The following is a 19757-nucleotide window of genomic DNA, read 5'->3' on the forward strand; positions in this document are numbered from 1 at the left end:
ACAGATGCAATATTAGCTCTGAGGATGTTGATGGAGAAGTATAGAGAAGGCCAGAAGGAGTTGCATTGCATCTTTGTGGACCTGGAGAAAGCATATGACGGGGTGACTAAGAGGAGCTGTGGTATTGTATGAGGAAGTCGGGAGTGGCAGAGAAGTACTTAAGAGTGGTACAGTTTATGTATGAGGGCAGTGTGACCGTGGTGAGGTCTTCAGTAAGAGTGACGGAGCTAGGATTACATCAGGGATCGGCTCTGAGCCCTTTCTTATTTGCAATGGTGATGGACAGGTTGTCAGACAAGATTAGACAGGAGTTCCCATGAACTGTGATGTTTGCTGATGACATTGTGATCTGTAGCGATAGTAGGGAGCAGGTTGAGGAGACCCTGAAGAGGAGGAGATATGAAAGGAGAGGAGACCACCATGACAGAATATGTGTATGTGAATGAGAGGGTGGGCAGTGGAATGGTGAGGATGGAGGGAGTAGAGTTGGAGAAGCTGGACGAGGATCAACAGGACAGATTAATGGGGAAGAGAGGTGATGAAGAGAGTGCAGGTAGGGTGGAATGGGTGGAGAAGAGTGTCAGGAGTGATTTGTGACAGACGGGTATCAGCAAGAGTGAAAGGGAAGGTCTACAGGACGGTAGTGAGACCAGCTGTGTTATATGGGTTGGAGATGGTGGCAATGACCAGAAAGCAGGAGACAGAGCTGGAGGTGGCAGAGTTAAAGATGCTAAGATTTGCATTGGGTGTAATGAGGATGGATAGGATTAGAAATGAGGACATTAGAGGGTCAGCTTAAGTTGGACGGTTGGAAGACAAAGTCAGAGAGGCGAGATGGTGTTGTTTTGGACATGTGCAGAGGAGAGATGTTGAGTATATTGGGTGAAGGATGCTAAAGATAGAGCTGCTAGGGAAGAGGAAAAGAGGAAGGCCTAACAGAAGGTTTATGGATGTGGTGAGGGAGGACATGCAGGTGACGGATTTGACAGGGCAAGTTGACGAGGACAGGAAAGGGTGGAAAAAGATGTGGTGACCCCTAATGGAAGCAGCTGAAAGATAGATAGATAGTGTGGGGTACAGCCTGGACACAGACAGGTAGACATGATGTTAATCACCACACACATGTTTATTTACAATAATATGTACAATAGAATGCACAAAACCCAGTGCCGAAGCACCAATCACCCCTTCAAGTCCAGGCCTTCACACAATGCCTTTCCTGTCTCTGGTCCGCCTCTCCTCTGAGCTCTGTCCTCTTCCACCCAACTCCAGCCCTGAATGAAGGGAGGCGGCCCCTTTTATAATCACCCTGATGTGCTCCAGTTGTTTCCCGGTAATCTTTCACCGACACGCCCCAGTGTGGCGGAAGTGCCGATGATTTCCCGGAAGCACTCCGGGTGTCCCTGCTCTTCTTCCACCCAGCACTTCCGGGTGTGGCGGAAGTGCTGCGGTCCAGGGCTCCGAAGGCAACATGGTGTCCCCTGGCCCCTACAGGGTTTAGCTTCCAGTCTCCCAACCCGTGGTCCCCAAAGCAACCAGGGCGGTCGCCCCCACATGGTCTGGGGAAGGCACAAGCCCTCCTCCGGTCCTCCTGGACGTAACCGGCCAAGTCGCCTCCCCAGCCGTCTCTAACAATAGATAGATAGATAGATAGATAGATAGTGCTGTTATTATCTGACTGAGAAAAAGTTCAACCAGACGTATTGATCTACTCCCTAGGACCACCGCTAAGTGGGCAGAGGTGTGCCAGCACCTCGTGTTGTATCAATCAAATGACTTATTTTCAAAATTCTTTTGTTTAAAAGAATAGATAGATAGATAGATAGATAGATAGATAGATAGATAGATAGATAGATAGATAGATAGATAGATAGATAGATAGATAGATAGCAGCATACTGATAAAAAACAATATTAAATTAAAGAGTGATAACAATGGAGGTATAACAGACAATAACTTTGTATAATATTAACGTTTACCCCCCCGGGTGGAATTGAAGAGTCGCATAGTGTGGGGTCTCCTCAGTCTGTCAGTGGAGCAGGATGGTGACAGCAGTCTGTCGCTGAAGCTGCTCCTCTGTCTGGAGATGAACCTGTTCAGTGGATGAAGAAGAAGAAGATCTCAATGGTCTCATAGGATGTACCTTGAGCTTGAGAACCTCAAACCCTCCATCTTTCTCAGTTCTAGCCATTCATATGGCGAGCCAAGCAGCTCAGCACATCTTATAACTGAGTAACTGTTAGATGAATTACATTTTCCATGTTATTCAAGTGCATGCTTTTATCACTATTGTATTATGTGCCTAATCAATACCTGCATGAGATAAGGGGATATGCCACACGTACTTATTCATAATCCATCACCATATCACCCCATATATTCATTTTGAAGTTGGCCAGCTTTCTGTATCCATTAGAGCCACCAGGGTTTCCTTTAAAGACCTCCAACAACTTCTCCAAGAGGCCCTGGAGGTTCACCCCGGCTGGCCGCAGCGACGTCAGGAGCATCCACATATGGAACATCTCTCTAATTGGAAGTGACATAAAGGTCAGCAAAAGGCCACTAGAAAGGTTTTCAATAATCTCCCTCATTTCATTACGCGTCACAGCTGCACTCTTTAATTATTTGTCTTACATTTTCGGCAGCAGTTATTAAAATCCTTCTCCGACGTTTCGAGTGGTCTCAAATTAGCAGGTGAACGTCTTAGGCAACTTCTGCTCCGCCGTTCCTTTGAGGAGAGAGCGGCGGCCGAGGCTCCCAATGCCTGTTAAAACACGAAAGACATTTTCAAACGACCGTCTGCTCTCTAAAGAGGTCTGGCACGCACCGAAGCAAAGGAATTCAGATGCCGCCATCTGCTTGCTTCGGATGGCAGCCTTAATGGTGGCAGTAATGATGGCAGGGGGGAAGTGGGGGGTTTTGGGGTGGGGGGGGTCACAGGATTGATTTTTCTGAAGGTCTGTTTACAATTATGTTGTTAAAGTGCTTCAGGAGAAGCGGCGTAAGAAGTAAACGGTCCCTCAGTGCGCATTTCTAATTCAGAAGTGGGCCCAAAAGGTGAACCGTAAATAAATTGATAAACATTACACGCTAATTGGCAACTCGTAATTGGCCCCCTTTCTCTTCACAGCGTATAACAGTGAGAGAAGAACATGAAATGGTTTGGCAGAGGCAGACAGGCCGGTAGTCTGGACACTCGAGTTTATCAGTTTTTAATTCCAGACAACCAAACTACAGACTCGCAATGCCCGATGGGCTACACAATGTTTTGGATCTTTGGTTCATGTAATATATTAATAATCCAAAAACGATTTTATAAAAACAAGGGACCCAATTCTTCATGGACGAGCTTAACTTTCAGTGTCGCTTTTAAAGGCAGCCATTTATACAACCGCCTGACACCCATTAGTGAGTAATACAGAGAAATAGGCCAGCAGTTCTATAAAACGAGTAAAAGAAATTAAAATCTTAGTTATAAAGCAAACTGGGCCAGGGTGGGCAAGAATGGCCCAAATCAAACCTATTCTGTCATCCTTTACCGCCATGTCAATAAGGTAAGAATTAGTCCATCCATCCATCCATCCATTTTACAACCTGCTATATCCTAACACAGGGTCACGGGGGTCTGCTGGAGCCAATCCCAGCCAACACAGGGCACAAGGTAGGAACAAATCCCAGGCAGGGTGCCACCCCACCGCAGGGCACACACCAAACACACACTACGGCCAGTTTAGCTTTGCCAGTTCACCTAACCTGCATGTCTTTGGACTGTGGGAGGAAACTTACACAGCCACAGGGACACCATGCAGACTCCACATAGGGAGCATCTGGGTAGCAAAGAATGAACGTACAAACATAGCAAAGATGATATGAACTTTGACATTTTCATAAAAATGTGGTTATTTTATTTGATAAAAGTAAAAATAGGCAATCACTTCACAAATGTACTTAAACTGATCCTCTAGGAGGACTAGCATTTATAAAAAAATATTCCCACATTTTCCATTTCCTGCCCTTCTGTCATCAGTCAGTCATTATCCAACCCATATATCCTAACACAGGGTCACGGGGGTCTGCTGGAGCCAATCACAGGAAGGGTGCCAGCCCACCACAGGGCGAGCACACACACACCAAGCACAATTTAGGATCACCAATGCACCTAACCTGCATGTCTTTGGACTGTGGGAGGAAACCCACGCAGACACAGGGAGAACATGCAAACTCCACGCTGGGAGGACCTGGGAAGCGAACCCGGGTCTCCTAACTGTGAGGCAGCAGCGCTACCCACTGTGCCATCGTGCCACCCTGACAAATAAATACCATACATAAATAAATAAGGGACAGGAAATTATTATTCACTAGCAAAATATGCGCGCTTCACATTCGGAGCAGTAGTGTGTTAAAGAACTTATGAAAAAGAAAAGGAAACATTTTAAAAATAACGAAACATAATTGTCAATGTAATTGTTGTAGGCTTATTTTAGTATTGATATTGTTAGAGTCTGGCCCTGTAACTTATTTATTATCATAGCGAAGCAGACCCTTACTGGAAACTGGAGACGTTTGAATTGGAATGGGAGGTCAGAGGGTATGAGAGGGATGCGAGGAATAAATCCAGTCTCTCCTGAGCCAGTTCCAGTGAAGACCGTGGTCTCAATGAGGTTCTTTTGCAGAGATTTGATCTGAAGCCTGGTGCCGTTACAAAGTATTGGTGGTTGTAAGTTTCGTGGGTCATTGGTGCGCCGACGTTCAAAAGTAGAGTATGCGGAGGCCTGCCCGGAGGATTAAGAGTGTGAAGAAACTAAATGGAAAGGAAGGAGTCCCCAGTAGGAAGACGTCAAGCAAGGCCAACAATAACAGGGTTGAAATGGTGGAATAAAGAAGAAGGGAGCAGTGAGCACGACGAACAGCTGAGGAAAGTAAGGAAGCGAGTGAGGAGGCACAAGAGCGCGGGATGTCGTTAATTTATATAGGCAGTGTGGAGGATGGCCGGCTGTTTATCCCGGTCAATACCCCCAAGCCGCCAGGTGGAGCCCTCCTTGCAGAATGGAGGTCCCCAGAAGACCAGCAGGGCATCATGGACAATGGAGTTTTAATGCACCGCCCTGCTGGATGCCATGGGGGCCACGAGAGGGAGCTGCAGGGAGGACCGAAGAGTTCTTCGTGCCCTATGACCTGGAAGTTCGTCATAGGAAGAGCGACGGGTGAGAAAAAGCTTTGTTTACCATGACCCAGAAGGAATAAGGACTTATGGACTGTTGGATTGGGAACACTTCCGGGTCGGGGGATATAAAAGGACTGTGGGAGCTCCCAGACGGCGAGCTGAGTTGGGAGGCACGGTGGCTAAGCGTCTGGGAGTGGAGGATTGGTTTATTTATTATTGTGATTTATTGAGTATTGTGGAGAGGAGGGTGCTTTGTGCACATTATTATAATAATAAATAATAATTGGACTTTTATATTGTGTCTGACGTGGTGTCTGAGGGTACAAGGGTGCGAGCAATAACCCTAATCTGTCACAGCAGGGAGCCATCCACATGGTAGTCTCTTCGCTTACTAAAAGGTTGGCATAATGCCATCTTGCACCCTAAATCTGTCAACCAAAAACCTGACAAATTCAATAGTTTATTTCATTATGGTTTAATTCTGATTAGTTTTATAATGATTAGTATAATATCATGTTGTCCTAGTTTTGAAGGATCTGATAAGAATCTCGTGAGTAGGCTGTGGATCTCCTCTCCTTGGGTCGCTGAAGCCAGAAGTGACGTTGCGGTCTGGACCGTCTCATTTTTGAAAGTTTGGAATCTGGAAGGGGGCGGAGCCAGTTGCACTCAATGGGTGGTTTCTCTGTGCTGTGGAGGAGAAAGAATACAAGGCAGTAAGTGGCAGTGCCCTCTCTGGGCTTGGGGTGGCATCACATATCTGTGAAGAACCCAAAAGGTTTCAGCCAATAGTAATAAGGAATTATGTGGTTAAGTTATATTTGCTCTAGTTCTGTTTAATTATATGATGGTTAGTCAGTGGCATAGCGTAGTGGGGGCGGCGGCACTTTTAGGGGGCGGCAAAGAATTACTGTATATTTTAGTCCTTTAAATTGAAATACCTAAATAAGGGGGCGGCGAAATTTTCCTCCGCCCTGGGCGGCTGACACCCGCGCTACGCCACTGTGGTTAGTGTAATGTCATAGCGCCCCCTACAGGCCTCATCCAAGACCCTGAAAATTCAAATATTTAGTTCCAATTTGTTCAAGTTTCTTCACTTACTTAAAGGTTGGCACAATGTCATCTTGCACCCTACATGTGTCAACCAAAAACCTGACAAGTTCAATAGTTTATTTCATTATGGTTTAATTCTGATTAGTTTTATAATGATTAGTATAATATCATGTTGTCCTAGTTTTGAAGGATCTGATAAGAATCTCGTGAGTAGGCTGTGGATCTCCTCTCCTTGGGTCGCTGAAGCCAGAAGTGACGTTGCGGTCTGGACCGTCTCATTTTTGAAAGTTTGGAATCTGGAAGGGGGCGGAGCCAGTTGCACTCAATGGGTGGTTTCTCTGTGCTGTGGAGGAGAAAGAATACAAGGCAGTAAGTGGCAGTGCCCTCTCTGGGCTTGGGGTGGCATCACATATCTGTGAAGAACCCAAAAGGTTTCAGCCAATAGTAATAAGGAATTATGTGGTTAAGTTATATTTGCTCTAGTTCTGTTTAATTATATGATGGTTAGTCAGTGGCATAGCGTAGTGGGGGCGGCGGCACTTTTAGGGGGCGGCAAAGAATTACTGTATATTTTAGTCCTTTAAATTGAAATACCTAAATAAGGGGGCGGCGAAATTTTCCTCCGCCCTGGGCGGCTGACACCCGCGCTACGCCACTGTGGTTAGTGTAATGTCATAGCGCCCCCTACAGGCCTCATCCAAGACCCTGAAAATTCAAATATTTAGTTCCAATTTGTTCAAGTTTCTTCACTTACTTAAAGGTTGGCACAATGTCATCTTGCACCCTACATGTGTCAACCAAAAACCTGACAAGTTCAATAGTTTATTTCATTATGGTTTAATTCTGATTAGTTTTATAATGATTAGTATAATATCATGTTGTCCTAGTTTTGAAGGATCTGATAAGAATCTCGTGAGTAGGCTGTGGATCTCCTCTCCTTGGGTCGCTGAAGCCAGAAGTGATGACTCCGTCTGGACCGTCTCATTTTTGATAGCTTGGAATCTGGAAGGGGGCGGAGCCAGTTGCACTCAATGGGTGGTTTCTCTGTGCTGTGGAGGAGAAAGAATACAAGGCAGTAAGTGGCAGTGCCCTCTCTGGGCTTGGGGTGGCATCACATATCTGTGAAGAACCCAAAAGGTTTCAGCCAATAGTAATAAGGAATTATGTGGTTAAGTTATATTTGCTCTAGTTCTGTTTAATTATATGATGGTTAGTCAATGGCGTAGCGTAGTAGGGGCGTCAGGGCGGCCAACCCCGGGCACTTTTAGGGGGCAGCAAAGAATTACTGTATATTTTAGTCCTTTAAATTGAAATACCTAAATAAGGGGGCGGTGAAATTTTCCATCGCCCTGGGCGGCTGACACCCGCGCTACGCCACTGTGGTTAGTGTAATGTCATAGCGCCCTCTACAGGCCTCATCCAAGACCCTGAAAATTCAAATATTTAGTTCCAATTTGTTCAACTCTCTTCACTTACTTAAAGGTTGGCACAATGTCATCTTGCACCCTACATGTGTCAACCAAAAACCTGACAAGTTCAATAGTTTATTTCATTATGGTTTAATTCTGATTAGTTTTATAATGATTAGTATAATATCATGTTGTCCTAGTTGGTTGGGCTAGTTTTGAAGGGTCTAATAAGAATCTCATGAGTAGGCTGTGGAGCTCCTCTCCTTGGTTCACTGAAGCCAGAAGTGATGACTCTGTCTGGAACGTCTCATTTTTATAGCTTGGAAACTGGAAGAGGGCGGAGTCAGTTACCCTCAGTGGGCGGTGTCTCTGAGTTTCCCATTTATGCTCACCACACATTAGCTAATAGGAGGTGAAGTGGTGAGAGGCTGCTAGCCATTTAGAGACAGTGGGTGATTAGCGTGGGCCAGTTAGGTTATTTAATCTGGGCTCCGCGATACACCCTATTCCTCACAAAGGATGCCCAGGGATCTTTTATGACCTCAGACAGTCAGGACCTCAGTTTTATGTCTCATCTGAAGAACAAAGCCATTTTTACAGCACAGTGTCCCCATCACTGCACTGGGATCTACATTCAGATCACAGGGTAAGCGCCCCCTACTGACCTCACCAAGGCCTCCTCCAGTAGCTTTTCCTGGATGGTCTCACATCCAAGCACTGGCCGGGCCTGAACATGCTTAGCTTCAGGTGGATGGCCTCTTCTGAAGTGCAGGTGGTAGGGCAGGGGTGGGCAACATCAATCTGGAGGGCCTCAGAGGCTCTGGGTTTTCATTCCAACCCATTTGCTTAATTAGAAACCAATCCTTGCCAATCTCAGGCTGTATTTATTTGTATGGCTTGTTAGTCTGCAATGTTAGGTTCTTATATCATAGAGTTTTTCCTTTCCAAGGATATCATCTACAACAACAACAACATTTATTTATATTGCACATTTTCATACAAAGAATGTAGCTCAAAGTGCTTTACAGGATGAAGAAAGAGAAAAAAAGGACAAAATGTAAAAATAAAATTAGGCAATACTAATTAACATAGAATAAAAGTAAGGTCCGATGGCCAGGAAGGACAGAAAAAAAAAAACTCCAGATGGCTGGAGAGAAAAATAAAATCTGCAGGGGTTCCGAGGCCATGACACCACCAAGCCCCCTCTAGGCATTCTACCTAACATAAATGACCTCAATCAGTCCTCATGGTATTCAGGCTTCACATGGAAGAGCTTGATGATGATGACGGTCTACTGGCCTTTAATCCATCAATGTAGGGACATCACGGAGCTTTGATCGGGTGGTGGTGGCGCAGATCAACACCACAGAAAACCGGAAAAAGAACAGAAGAGAAAGTAGGGGTTAGTAACGGATTTTGAATATGAATATCATGAATAATAGAGATGATGAATTGAATATACAGAGCATCAGGATTAAACTTAAATGAAGATATGAGAATGAGAAGCCATGCTACAGTAATGTGTTTTCAGCAGATTGTTAAAGTGCTCCACTGCATCAGCCTGGCGAATTTCTATCTGTCAGCTATTCCAGATTTTAGGTGCATAACAGCAGAAGTTTAGATCTTGTAATTCTAATCAGACCCTCATTTGAAGATCTAAGGTTACGATTTGGAGTGTAAAGTGAAAGACATTCCAAAATATAAGATGGAGCAGATTATGTAAGGCTTTGTAAGCCATAAGCAGTATTTTAAAGTCAATTCCAAATGGCACCAGTAACCATTGTAGTGACACTAAGACTGGTGTGATGTGCTCGGATTTTCATTTCCGAGCTAAGATTCTAGCAGCACCATTCTGCACTCGTGGTAATCGATTGATGTCTTTTTTGGGTGGTGCTGAGAGGAGTGCGTTACAACAACAATATAGTGCATATTATATAGCACATTTTTCATACAAAAAGTAGCTCAAAGTGCTTTACATAATGAAGAAAAGAAAAATAAAAGACAAAATAAGAAATTAAAATAAGACAACATTAGTTACAGTAATCTAGCCAACTAAAAACAAAAGCGTGAACTCATTTTTCAGCGTCTTGCAATGTTATAAGAGGTCTAACTTTTGCTATATTTTTTAAGTAAAAAAATGCTATCCTAGTAATCCAGCGCTTCTCAGCCTTTAAGTATTTGCGACCCGAGTTTTCATAACAGTTTTAATCAACAACAACAACAACAACATTTATTTCTATAGCACATTTTCATACAAACAGTAGCTCAAAGTGCTTTACATATTAAAGAATAGAAAAATGAAAGACACAATTATAAAACAAAATAAATCAACATTAACATCGAATAAGAGTAAGGTTCAATGGCCAGGGGGGACAGAAAAAACAAAAAAAACTCCAGACGGCTGGAGAAAAAATAAAATCTGGGATTCCAGACCATGAGACCGCCCAGTCCCTTCTGGGCATTCTACCTAACATAAATGAAACAGTCCTCTTTGGATTTAGGGTTCTCACGGAAGGGCTTGATGATGGTGATGGTCTCGTAGACTTCTGCCTTTTAATCCGTCCATCATTGTTGGAGCATCATGAAGCTTTGAGTAGGTGGAGGTGGCGCAGGTCACCACCACAAAGAAACTGGTAATCGCGCCCCCCCCCAACATTTTTTTGAAAGGAGCCCATTAATACCAATTTGTTCTTTTTTAATTAATGATATATCATAGAGGCATATTTTATTATACCTACTTAACTTTTAGCGACATTTATCTAACTCATATTTATTTTTCTAGTATCAGCGTGTAGTTTAAGTTAATTGGTTTTCGTTTCAATAGATGTATTTTTCATATTTTTGATTCTTATTTTCTTTTTTTTCACATCTTTTTTTCACACCCCTTTTTGTTACTTCGTGCCCCCCTATGGGGGCCTGCCCCCCAGGTTGAGAACCACTGTGGCAATCTGATTAGATAGATAGATAGATAGATAGATAGATAGATAGATAGATAGATAGATAGATAGATAGATACTTTAATATGTAATTTCGAATTCAGGTCAATAGTTAACCCTAAATTCTTTACATCTGCCATGACTTTTAATCCTAATGCATCAAGTTCATTTCATTACCCTTATTATATCCATTATTGCTAATCACTAAAATTTCTGTTTTCTCTTTGTTTAGTTTGAGAAAATTACTACTCACAAGTAAGACATTTAGGTAAGTCAATCAAGAGAGTTGGGGTCATCAGGCAATATTGATAAATACTTATACTTATGTGTCATCAGCATAGCTGTGGTAGCTTACGTTATGCCCCGAGATAATCTGACCTAACAGAAGCATGTAAATCGAAAAGAGCAGCAGACTCAGGATTAAGCCTTGTGGAACACCATATAGAATATCAGGGGTCTTTGACGTATAATTACCACAACTAACAAACAATGTTCTACCTGCCAAGTAGGATTCAAACCAATTTAAGACCCTGCCAGAGAGGCCCACACATTGACTAAGGCGATTTCTAAGAATATTGTGATCGATGTTATCGAATATGATACTGTGGACGAAAACTCAGACCCGACAGCAGGTGCGGTTATAAAGCAGCTTTATTTTCAGAGTCATGGTGAGAAGAGTTTCAGAAAAGCAGACAATCAAATGTACATGACAGCGTCAGGGCAAATCTGAACCCCGTCTGTTGGGTGGGGTCCAGTTTTATACCCCTAGAATGCGTGATTTAATATCATTATAAAATGTAACAGTCAACACATTCATTATACACAAACCTTGAGCCCCTTTAACGTCCCTTGTAAAACTTGATTTCTTGTCTCCTTTTGTTATGGCGTTCAGATGTAAGCTAAGGGACAACGTGATAAGGCAGACTCATGTGTGGAACGCTCAGACCTTGAGTCCTTTGCACAAATAATTTTCTGTTTGCTAAAACAAAGCATGCTGTTACAAGGTTTAGTAAAGCTTACTTCTCAGACATGAATTAGTACAAGGGAACGAAGAGAACATTCAGTTTCCACAGCACTCAGATCTAAGAGGACGAGAACAGATAAACGGCCTCTGTCTACATTTACCCGCAAGTCATTTACTTCTTTAACGAGTGCAGTTTCTGTACTGTGATTTGTTCTGAAACCCCATTGAAACTTATCAAGAACAGCAGGTTTATTGAGGTGGTCATTTAGCTGCATAATGATGGCCTTTTCTAGGATTTTACTTAAGAAAGGCAGGTTACTGTGGTGTTATGGGTCCACAGCTCGTTGAGCAAAAGCCATTCGTTTCAAATAAATGATCACCGCGCTCGCGGCTTAGCGAGGGGACGTTGGGCCATAGTGAGCCGTGGGGCGATCCGTAGGGTGTGGGCGTTTCTCACCGAGTGCACAGGTGAGGAACTGCCCACATTCATGATTGTTCCATGGCTAATGCGGCAGCTGCTGTGGCCCTCGTCATTTTAAAAAGAAGCGCGAGTCGGTTGTGAGGGGGAAAAATGGAGGAATGAGAAAAAGAATGAGGTAAAGAAGAGAGGACGGAGGTTACAGGGAGTGAGGAAGCAGGCGGTACGTGCGTGTGTTGAGCGCGCGATCGAGGGCAGCTGTAAGGAAGCTAGGTGTTTAAGTTGATGTTGCTCCCGCTGAGTGACCAGGTAGCGGGAGTGCCTAGAGGAAAGCGACGAGCCGCAGAAGGCCGTGGAAAGGCAGCGGAAGTCGGGAGGCTTGGTGGTGGCGTCCCCAGTGTGTGCGTCCTGGTCATTGGTGGACATCAAGTCTCGGGGACTGGGATGAGAGCCAAACCGAAGCCAGGGATCGGGAGGTCTCCAGTCTCACGAAAATGTAAGAGGAGGGCAGCTGCAGAGAGCGTCTTGCCTGCTGCTAAGCCCAAACGGGATAAGCAGGTGAGACGCTAACAGAAACGTTACACCGGATTTGTTGTTTTTAAGATTGCTTCCTAAAGAAGATTTTACCTCACGTTTTAAAGGATTGTTTTTTCTTATTGTTATTTTAACCTCCACGTTTTACCTTTTTTGGATTATTTATTTAATGAAGAATTTGGAGCACTGCACTATTTACATGGAACACTGTTTTTGTTTTGCTTTTTTCTTTTAATAAAAGCACTGTTTCACTTTTTACCATCCCCTTGCTTACTTGTTGCCTCCACTGACTAGCTCTCTCGGTTTCATTATCGACGGTGTTGGGTTCAAGGGTTCCCAAACAGCCATGGGAGCGTGGAGCCAGAACCCACATCGTCACAGTTACAAATAGGGCTAAAGTTTTCAAAAGCAGAGGAGTCAAGATTATTTTTAACTACAGCATTCTTAAGAGAGTCTGGGAAGCCCCCCGTATCTAATGACGAGTTTACTATGTCAAGAATATTATCAATTAACACGCCCGATACTTCTTGTTGTTATTGGGTCAAGAACACAGGTGGAGGGTCTCAGTTGAGAAATTATATTTTATATAAATCAGGTAAATTGGCAGTTCTCAACCTGTGGGGTGCACCCCCCCCTAGTAACAAAAAAGGGGGCGCAAAGATGTAAAAAAAAAAGAAAACGAATTGAAAATATGAAAAATACATTGAAACCAAAACAAATGAACTTAAACTACACTCTGATACTAGAAAAATAAATACAGAGTTAGATAAATGTAGGTATAATAAAACTTGTAGTGGTGTATCGGCAGCAACAAATATAGGAATACATTTTATTAGGGTTTCAAAAAAACATTAGGGGGGCGATTAAAACTGTTATGAAAACTTGGGTCGCAAATACTTAATGGCTGAGAAATGCTGAGGTAAATCTGTACTGGTGAAAGAATACAATTTGTTTAAAATGGAGTACCGGGGTTTAAGAGGTTCAATATTGGCGAGATGTACTCCCTAAATGATTTGAAGCCTAAAACTGATCATTTTTCTCTTATAAGTTTTTTATTAAACTAAGTAGTCCATGATGAATCCAGAGTGGTGTAAATGGAAACAAGTTAAATGGAGACCTGCTGGCTCCTTTGTACTAATTGCTAATAAGCTGTCATTAAAAACAGTGAATGCAGCTGCTTAAGTCTGAAGTAAGCAATTAAGGGTGGGGAACCTTAACAAGTGAGACCACTGAAATGAAGCCCCAAAATTTCACTTGAGCAATAAGGGCTTCATCAGCAATAATGGACTTCTCGTTAACCCTTAAATCACCAGAGCTGATCAGTCCGTGCCTTACATTCATGGAGCAGCCAGCTCAAGAGCACTGGCAACCCCTAGCAAATCAGTCGCTTCCTCCCACAGTCCAAAGACGTGCAGGTTAGGAGCATTGGCAATCGTAAATTGTCCCTAGTGTGAGCTTGGTGTGTGTATGTGTGCCGTGCGGTGGGCTGGCGCACTGCCCGGGGTTTGTTTCCTGCCTTGCCCCCTGTGTTGGCTGGGATTGGCTCCAGCAGACCCCTGTGACCCTGTGTTAGGATATAGCGGGTTGGATAATGGATGGATGGATGATAAGAAAGCTTCTTAGCCCCTGAGGTTTTATTTTAAAGTACACGCTTGTTTTAAAGGTTTCAGATAAAAAGTGACTGTTGCCTATTGCTTTCTGGGGGAAAAACACACACACATTTACATGCGCAGAAACAGAGGTGCCAAAATATGTTCTTTTATTTTCCTTTTGCACACAGTGCCCTCAATTATGTCTTCCTAGTTTCTCTCTCTTTCTTTCTTGTTCTACTATTACCACCTTCACTCCTCCACACAAGCTCTGTCCTCCTCCTCCCGAATTCGGCAGCTCCTTTTATCTTGCGCTCCAAGTGCCCTCTCACGATTATCCGGAAGTGCTGCAGTCCAGGGCTCTGCCACTCTCCAGGCACCCCCTGGTGGCAGCCACGGGCACCAGCAGGGTTAGGCCTCGATACAAACCAGGGGTGCTGCCCTCTCGAGTCCCAGGGGAAGTACCGTCTCTCTCCCGGCCGTTCCATAAAGGCATCCCGGCCCAGCCTAAGGCCCCAGCCATCCGTCACAGGGTTATACAAACCAAAGCCTTGCAAACTGTGGTAAGTCCATCTAAATTAATTATTACAGTAATGAATTATTGATGAATTAAAGCAATAATTTGGAGTCAGTGAATGGTTTGCTCTACTATTCCATCGTTGGTTAGGAGACGTGAGGCTGTAGTGGGACACCAAGTCATAGAAAAATGTCTGCACTACCCAGCATTCTTAGTTCTTTTCAGGGTGAATCGAAACTGGAGTCTAGACTTGGAGCTCTGGGAAACATTCCTAGACAAGGGTCCAACTCCATTGCAGAAGGTTACCAATTAACCAGTCAAGTACAGTAAATGCATCTTGAAAACAAACGTTTTTTATCTACATGAATGTATTATTACATCCGATTTGCTAATCAAAACCCAATGTTAAAAGGACTCGGTGTTCTTCTGTCATTCGTTAAATGATTTATGCGCTTCCATTCTTATTGATGAATTCATTTCCATAAAGGAAAATTGGGTTAGTGTTATCTTTCTGTTTGTTCTTATAAAAATGTCCTGTCCTGTATAACAAATGGCATGCAAACACAATTATTATTGATACAGCCAAGGGTGAATTAAATTAAGCCAATGAAATGAATCCCCTGTGGCCTGAATGGTCTCCCCTCATTTGTTAAAGTTTCTACACTCTTTGGCATGTATCGATTATTTAGTGTCGTGGTTAGTATTCATCTATTGATTCAATCAAATCTGCCAATCCTACGAGACACACACAAGCACAAACGTCCTTAAATGGCTGATACGAGAGCGAAATTTTGGGGTGCCAAAGCGGGCTGTCCCTGTTTACTTGAAGGGAAAACAAAAACAGCGCATGATGGCGTTCCAAAAAGAATTAACAAAAGGTTGCCCTGTAGCAGTTGGACTAGTTTTGAAAGGTCTGATAAGGATCTCGTGAGTAGGCTGTGGAGCTCCTCTCCTTGGGTCGCTGAAGCCAGAAGTGACGACTCCGTCTGGACCGTCTCATTTTTATAGCTTGGAAACCGGAAGGGGGCGGAGTCAGTTGCCCTCAATGGGCTGTGGAGGAAACAGAAGACAAGGCAGTTAGTGGCAGTGGCAGTGACCTCTCCTGGCTTGGGGTGGCATCACATATCTGTGAAGAACTCAAAAGGTTTCAGCCAATAGTAATAAGGAATTACTGTATATAGTTGAGTTATATTTGCTATAGTTCTGTTTGATTATATAATGGGTAGTGTAATGTCATGGTGTCCCCTACAGGTCTCATTAAGACCCTGAAAATTCAAATATTTAGTTCCTATTTGTTCAGGTCTCTTCACTTACTTAAAAGTTGGCACAATGTCGTTGTGCACCCTACATGTATCAGTCAAAAAGCTGGCAAGTTGAATAGTTTATATTCTGCTTAGTGATATAAAGTCTGGTATGATATCATGTTGCCCCCTACAGGCTTCAACAAAATACCTGAGAAAATGAAGGGTTTATTTCTATTAGATTCAGTTCTGCTTAATGATATAAGGGTTGGTGCCACAGTATGGTGCCCCCTATTAGTGTTGTTCAAGAACCTAAAGAAATGCAATGGTTCTACTTTTTTCAGATAACAACCTGAAAATTTGCATTATTTACTGCTATGTGGTTCTGCTCTGTTCAAAAATGTAAAGGTTGGTACAATGTCATGGATCCCTCCCAGTAGGGGACACTCAAGAACCTGAAAAACTGAACGGTTTGGTTCTTTGCGATTTTGTTCTGCTTAGTTTTATAAAAGCTGGCTTAATGTCATGGTGTCCCTTACAGGTTTAACTGAAGAACCTGAAAAAATGAATAGCTGGCAACATTTAGTTTTATTCTGTTTGGTTATATAAAGAGAAAGTGCGCCGTCATGGCACCCTCTACAGGGTGGTCTAGATCTAATTATGCAGATCCAGATCGTCTGGATGGCTTCGATTTATGTGGGGACGATTCCAGTTCAGCGCAAAGACGATTTTTCATGTCTTCAGTACACAAACTTCTCGATGGTCCGGGATTTTTTGGGTGATTTTCTATGTAATAAACTTAATAAGTTATAGCGTAATGAAAATTGCAGAATTAGATCTGGACCACCCTATACATGTTTCTACAAAAACTTAGAGAAGTGAATGGTTTAGCTCTATATAATTTAGTTCTGTTTGATTATATAATAGTTAGTGTAATCACCGCACTCGCGGCTTAGCAAGGGGGCGTGGTGGTGTGAGGCCGAAGCGGTTCCTGAGGAGATCGTGATGTGGGCGTTTCTCACCTAAATGCACAGGAGATAAGCGGGCCGCATCCGTAATTGTTCCCAGGAGCTGCTGATTGCCACAACTACCACGTCCTCTTCATAAACAGAAGCACAAGTTGGCTAAAGAGAACAGGAAATAACAGGAGGTTGCAGGAGAGGGCAGGAAGAAAGAGAGAGAGCGTGAGAAAGAGAGAGAGCGCGAGAGCAAGCAAGAGAGAGAGAGCGAACGTGAAAGAGAGAGAGAGTGCACAAGAGCGAGAGAGAGAGACAGCGAGAGAGTGCAGACTCGCATGCAGCTGAGCAGGGAGCCTGGATGTTTGTCTCCGTGTTATTTAATGTTTTTACATTTAGTTTACTATTACACTGTGCATTCTATGGTATAATTAACTATTTTTGTGCTTAAAAACCTTTAAAGAAAATATATTTACATACAGTTCATACGGTCTGGAATGGATTAATTGTATTTACATACAATCCTATGGAGGAAATTACTTTAGGTCACGACCAAATCGGGTTATGACCAGAGTTTTTGGAATGAATTATGGTCGTGACCCGAGGTTCCGCTATATCATGGTGTCCCTGACCCTTGCTAGGGTCGTCCTCAATAGGATCCACAATCACTTGCCCACCTACCAGTGACCGGAGCAGTCTGCTTTTACGCCTAAGAAGTCTGCCATCAGCCACATCCTGGCACTGAGGGGTCTCATGGAGCACAAACACAAATATCAGCAGACTTTCTTTGCAGATTTTCATAAAGCGTTTTACTCCCAGAGGGACATCCTGAGACTTCATGGGATCCCCTCAAGGGTGCTAGATGTCATGGCCGGCCTGTACACTGGTACTGTGAGTCTTGTGCAGAATGAAAGCAGACCCTCTGTGTTTTTTCAACAGTTGATTCTGGAGGTCTGTTTTGTCTTGGTAGAGTAATATTTTACTCTGCATTCCCCTTTTGTATTGTTAATGTGTAGCCTTTGTCAGAATGCCTCAAATCTCCCAGACTTACCACTCTTTATCAGGTATTGTACTTTATAACTTCTCCCTACCTTCCCTCCTACATCTATAACCTCAGGCAAATAGGTGTAGTAAAAGACAAGCAGGAGTTAAGTTACACTTTAAATAATGTATAATTGATAATATTCATAAATAATAACAATATACAAAGTACATTTGAATACTGCCAACCATACAACCTGATAAATGGTGATGTGTAGATTCAGGCGGCACAAAGACTTGTTAGTTACTTAAAATGACTCTACTTAAGGCATCATTTCTAGTTAGCTTTCTTCAGAACAGGCCGCATGCCTGTCTCAGTATGGCTGCCGAGCTGTGCTCTCTATTGTGTTGTCCTTTTCAGTTCATGGTGTGTGAGATGGTCTTTCATCAGTTGGTAAGAGAGAGATTGGGAGGGGTAAATGTGACAGGTGTCTGGTCACACTTACAGGTAATCTAACTTAGACACCATTTAAATATCCGACTACGCCACCCAGTTTTATTAAGAGACTGAGAACTCCTGAAATTTACCAATAATAGCACACAGGTTTCTTTAAATTGGGCCGTGAGTAAACACACAATGAAAGACACAACAGTAATTTCAGGAAAACCAACAGTAACTTCTATTACACCAGACAATAATAAGTACATTAAAATGATAAATGAACATAAACAAAATCTAACAATATCAGGTTCGAAATTCCCTTTTTTTAAAAAAGGAAAGCACACAGTCCACACTCTAAAAGTCTGTTAAAAACAAGAATTTGAAGATACAACCTTTAGAAGTGCAGAGTCCAGTTTGTGCACTGTGTTACCCCAACACTTAGTCGTTCAGCTGTCCACAGATGCACTCTTTTCACCGGACACTCGTTTCCCAGCAGAAGTTGTGTCAAATTGTTGAATCCCTGTCAGGGTATCTTCGTCGTTCCCTTTTTTTTTCCACTCTGGGCTCCTTGTGTTGCTGTGATCTTGGCACGTCTTATTTCTCGTCTGCCAGCTTTGCTTGGTCCTTTCATGCGGCTTCTCTCTCTGGCTGGACCCCCAACCGGCGTCTCCTTGTGGAGCTGTCTCATCCTCCCTGGAAGTATTGCTGTCCTTGTGCCTCACGTCATGCCAGCCACGTACCCTTGTCAGCCTGCGAGCCCCTGTGCTCTGTCTGAGTGTCTTGGCAGTGTTCTCAGTGGGCTGTCCCTCCTTTTGCCTTCTCCTGGCCAGAGCTTAAATCTCCTTCAGTCTCTGCAATTATCAGTTCTGGGCAGTCAGATTAAACAATGGCACATCTACATTTCCTGCATTTAACAAATAATGAAAACACAAGTTAACAAAATGTATTGTTACCTACCATTAATAAGTACAGATCTGGGCCTTGTGTATAACGCCGTGCGTAGAACTCGCACTATAACATGGCGTAAGCACAAAAGCCGAAATGTGTTTACGCACAGAAAAATCCAGATGCAGGAATCTGTGCGTACTCCAACTTCCACGTTCTTCCGTTACATAAATCCCGGTCAGCGTGAAAACTAACGCCGTGCACGCATTATGTAACGCCCCAAATCCTCCCAGAATTACGCCTATTTGAATATGCAAATCAATATAAATCGCCCTTAAGCGCAGCCTTCTGTGAAAAGACAATGGGAAAAGCATGGGGGAAAATATAAGAATTTCAGAGAATACCAAGTGGAGGCAAAGGAAAAACATACTATTTGTTCAAATAAACCGTGGTATAATCAACAAAAGGAAGTTGATCGAGTGGCATAGCGTGTTGGAGAAACTTGAAAGCTCACATTCACAAAATCGCACAGTGCCGGAAATAAAAAAGAAGTCACATATCAAAGTTGCCGTGAAAAGAAGAGTTGTAGCCCACTGTCTGAGTGTCATATGAAAGTTTATTAGGGTACAGAGAAAAAAGGCACACGGTGGGGAAAAAGCACGAAATGTCAA

The 19757-nt window shown here is 43.2% G+C and overlaps 1 protein-coding gene across 1 annotated transcript in view; it reads left to right on the top strand.

Moving 5' to 3' along the window:
- The window catches only part of LOC120524075 (transmembrane protein FAM155A-like), a 568921-nt gene that overhangs the window by 323435 nt on the left and 225729 nt on the right, over window positions 1-19757 (top strand). The window lies entirely within an intron of this gene.

This window comes from Polypterus senegalus, chromosome 2, assembly GCF_016835505.1.
Source record: "Polypterus senegalus isolate Bchr_013 chromosome 2, ASM1683550v1, whole genome shotgun sequence".
Lineage (NCBI taxonomy): Eukaryota > Metazoa > Chordata > Cladistia > Polypteriformes > Polypteridae > Polypterus > Polypterus senegalus.